Source organism: Quercus lobata, chromosome 1 (genome assembly GCF_001633185.2).
Source record: "Quercus lobata isolate SW786 chromosome 1, ValleyOak3.0 Primary Assembly, whole genome shotgun sequence".
NCBI lineage: Eukaryota > Viridiplantae > Streptophyta > Magnoliopsida > Fagales > Fagaceae > Quercus > Quercus lobata.
Genome location: NC_044904.1, coordinates 32,119,600 through 32,124,609, shown reverse-complemented (window position 1 = coordinate 32,124,609; position 5,010 = coordinate 32,119,600).

Below are 5,010 nucleotides of genomic sequence, written 5' to 3'. Positions count from 1 at the left end.
AGAGTGAAGGAGCTTTTTCAATTGAATCTCAACAGTTTAGGCCTTGGATATGTGCTGCCCCCTTTATGTCGTCGCAAAGAAGTGTTGTTATTGTCCTTAGTTTCTACACCAGGAAAAAAGATGGCCGTGAAGCAGCCTCTTCAACATCGAGCAATAAGCCACCAGTGGTGGTTGTTGTGGTGGTTTGTATGGGGAAACCTTCACTGGAGATTTTCAAGCCAGAAAAGGAAAGAACAGAGGCAATTCAGAAAGAGAATATTTCCCCAAATTTTTCGGAGGACCCATGGATCATGGGATTTCAAAGGATTCCAATATTTCAAAACTAGGCTCTAAGATAAGTGAGAAGTTAGCCAAGAATTTGAGGAGAGAATTAAGAGATCGGCCGAGAATTAAGCAAATATGATTTATCTCCAGAAAATATTTCAGCCAAAAATACATGCATAGGTAAGGAAAATTCTCTGGATGCCTTGACAATTAATGAGGTTAATCCTTTAGCCAACTTGTAGACATGTGCAATCCCACACCCCTATCCAACACATGCTGCACTAGCAGATTTATCTAATACTCTCAACAGACCACAGATTAACTAGGCACACTGTAGGAACATATGTAATCATGGAGGATGTTGTGGGGGATAAAAAAGGTACACAGCACACAGAAGCTCAATCTAAGTTACAAAAGAAAATAAGGGTAGTTTCTCAATTAGACAATGGAAATAAAAAGATATTGGTGGAGGTTGGTTTTCAGTCCTGCTAGAAGAAATGAGTCTTTTATGTTAGAACTGTCGGGGGCTTGGGAACCCATGAACAGAATATCAGCTTACAGAGATGTTGCGGGCAAAATATCCCTCTGTTGTGTTTATAGTCAAAACATGGATGAATGAAGCAAGGCTAGTTATTATTCAAGATCGTTTGAAGTTTAAAAAGAAATTTGTGGCTCCTAGAAGAAATAATTCTGGGGGGTTAAGTGATTTTTTGGAAGGAAGATTTTAATTTAGACATTGAGACAATCTCAAAAAATCACATCGATACTACAATAAACAAAAACAAAGCAGATGAGTGGAGATTTATAGGGTTTTACGGTGAACCAGACACAAGGAATAGACATGAGGCATGGGCGAGGCTTAGAAGTTCGAAATCAAGAGGTACAATGCCTTGGATTTGTGCTAGGGATTTTAATGAAGTTGCAAGGAAATTCGAAAAGATGGGGGGAAGGGCAAGGGCAAGGCCTCATGCTTAAATGCAGGCTTTTTGGGACATTTTAGATAAGTGTGGAATTATGGACTTGGGTTTTGTGGGACCTATGTTTACATGGTACAAACATTTTGAAGAATACACAATATGGGAGAGGTTAGATAGATCTATGGCAACGGATGATTGGTTCTCTATGTTTCTAGATACTAAAGCTTATCACTTGATGTTACAACTTCTAATCATAAACCATTATGGATTGTGCCAGAAGGGATGGAGTGCAAGTAGCAGAGATCTTTATATTTGAACAAATGTGGATGAGTGAAAAGGGATGTGGGGATACAATTAAGGCAGTTTGGAAGGAAAACTATGAGGTTTTGGGTGAGCAAAGTTGCTGAAAAAATTTGACAACTATGAAAAAAAATTGGCTACATGGAGCAAGAATAGTTTTGGGAATGTTAGGCTAGAGCTTGAGAAAAAAAGGAAGTTACTGGCAAAGGCAGAATAGTTAGCTCTCAATGGGGGTAGTGTGAACAGAAAGAGATTGCTAGAAAATGAAATAAACAAACTCATGGGCCATGAAGTAACAATGTTGGGAAAGTGGTCCAAAGTGCAATGGTTGAAGGATGGGGACAAGAATATGCTATTTTTTCATAGCAAATCATTGGAACGAAGAAGAAGGACATCAAGGGGCTATATGATGATGGAGGGGAGTGGTATACTCAGCCTAGCCATGTGGCTAACATAGTGGTATAGTTTTATCACAATCTGTTCACTTCAAGTAATTTGGACATCTTTAACGAATTAATAGAGCAAATTCCACATATGGTGACCTCGAATATGAATCAGCAATTAATGTATGAGTTTTCTGCACTAAAATTTGAGACTGCACTAAAATAGATGACGCCTCTAAAATTACCTAGACACGACGGTATGCCACTTCTTTTCTATCAAAATTACTGGTCTTTGGTTAGTAGTGATGTCAATGAAGCAATTTTGATGTATTTAAATTTAGGCACTTTACCACTAGCACTAGGCCACTCCTTTATCATTTTAATTCCTAAAGTTAAAAGTCTTGAATATATCTTATAGTAACGCTCCATTAGTTTGAGCAATGTTTTATATAGTGTTTTCTCAAAGGTTATAGCAAATAGATTAAAGAAGATTTTGCCACATCTTATTTTTTGAACATCAAAGTGCTTTCATGACTGATCGTTTGATATCTGATAATGTAATGGTGGCTTTTGAAACCTTACATTATATGAGGAGTCATAGTTCGGGTAGCATAGGCTATATGGTGTTCAAGTTTGACATGAGTAAAGCTTATGACAAGGTGGAATGGCAGTATATGGAGATGTTGATGAAAAAAATGGGGTTTGCTGATACCTGGTTTAAATTGATGATGGAGTGTATTTCCTCAGCCACTTATTCGGTTTTGATAAATGGAAAACCACATGGGAACATTATACCAACTAGGGGCCTTCGACAAGATGATACCCTTTCACCTTATTTATTCCTATTGTGTACAGAGGGTTTCCATGGACTATTAAAAAAGGTTAAAGAAACAGGAGACATAAGGGGGATTTCTATTTGCTGGAACAGACCTAGACTAACCGTATTCTTTTTGCAAATGACAGTCTTGTTTTTTGCAGGGCTAAAGAAAACAAATGACAGACGCTGTTGGAGGTTTTAGCCACTTTTGAAAGAGCATTTGGACAACAAATCAATAGAGCCAAAACCACACTTTTTTCCAGCAAATCGACGCCCCAAGATATGTAAGAGCTAATTAAAGAAGCCCTTGGAGTACTTATAGTTCAACAATATGGAAAATATTTGGGACTACCATCTTTCATTAGCAGGAAGAAAAAAGAGAGTTTTGACAATATAAAAGCAAAGGGTGTGGAAGAAGCTCCAAGGTTGGGAGGGTAAACTTTTATCACAAGTAAGTAGTGAGATTTTAATAAAGGCAGTGGCCTAGTCACTTCCTACCTACACAATGTCTTGCTTCAAGCTACAGGTTTGGCTATGTCATGACATAGAGGCTCTCATTAGAAAAAAATTTTGGGGCCAAAGGGGGGATAGCCGAAAAGTTCACTGGATTAATTTGAGGGGTTTATGCAAGCCAAAGTCACAAGGAGAGATGCCAAAGTCACAAGGAGAGATGGGTTTCAAAGATTTATTGAGATTCAATGATGCACTCTTGGCAAGACAAACATGGAGACTGCTTCATGACAAAACATCGCTTTTTTACCAGGTTTTCAAGGCGAAATTCTTCCCTAACTGCACAATTATGGAAGCTGCAAATCTGAGCTCGGCATCTTATGCATGGAAGAGTATTATTAAAGGAAGAGAAGTGATCAAACGAGGGGCAATTTGGAGGATAGGGAATGGAAGGACTACTGAAATATGGGGAGATAGATGGCTGCCAGTAAAATACTCTCCAAGAATTATCTCGTTGCATGTGGACTCACTGCTTGAAGCAAAGGTATGCATTCTCATTGATCAGAACGTAGGACGTTGAAGGGGGACATGCTTGATGCTACTTTGTTGGGTTTTGAAGCGGACACGGTTAGAAAAATTCCCCTGTGCCACATGGATCAACCTGATGAACTCACTTGGTCGTACAATGCCAATGGAGCTTATTTGATCAAGTCTGGTTATAAGCTCCTACAGTTGGAACATCAAAATGAACAACTGAGTTAGTCTGATATTGGGCTTTTGAAGCCACTTTGGTAGACGATTTGGAGCTTGAAAGTTTTGAGTAAGGTAAAAAAATTTAGCCTGGAGAGCCACAAACAATTCTTTACCTTCAAAGATGAGGTCAGAAGAAAAATTATCACCAATGATGTCTGTAAGGTCTGCCAGAATCATAAAGAGGATGTTGCCCATGCTTTCCATTCATGCCCGAAATTTGATGATTTTTGGCAAAGGTTCCCATTATGGAATCACAGTAGTTTAAGGCAAGCATCATCGTTCATTGACCTACTGGGATGTATTTTTTTTGCAGAAAATAGAGACCCGACCTTGTTCTTTATGATAGTTTGGGCATTGTGGAATCGGTGCAATAATCTTCAGCTAGGAAAAAATAGAGGGACCTTGGAGCAGATGTTTACCCAAGCAAAAGAGAGATTGCAGGAGTTCTCCCTATTGAACACGACCTCGGCAACACCTGTGGTCAGACCACCTACACATTGGAAGTCTCCAAAAAGCTCAGTATAAGGTGAACTTCGATGGAGCTCTGTTTCAAGCAGAAAATTGCACAGGGATTGGAGTGGTAATTTGGGATGATCATGGGTAGGTAATGGTCTTCTTCTCCAAAAGGATTCCTCTACCTTTCACGGCAATTGAAGTGGAAGCTTTGGCGGCTAGAAGGGCTCTGGAGTTGGCTAGAGAAATGGGCTTCGCACGAGTTATTTTGGAAGGTGACTCACAGGTTCTGATCACAGCACTCAATACTAGCTCTTACTCTCTATCTCACCTTGGTCACGTAGCAAACGATATGCAGTACCTTGCCTTTTTTTTTTTTTTTTAGAGTTTAATTATTCTCATATAGGTAGGCATTGTAATACTGTAGTTCACTTGCCTGCGAGATGAACAATTTTTACTCCTCATTTACAAGTTTAGATGAAAGATATACAACCAGATGTATCTATTGTTTTATATGTTGATTCTTATAGCCTTTGTTAAATTAAAATAAAATGTCTTTCTTTTAAAAAAAGAAAAGAAAAAATAATACTGTACTAATCACAATTTATAATCTCAACATGCTGTGAAAAAATATTTTGTAAAATTTATCATGTATGAACATTGTTCTCTTTAT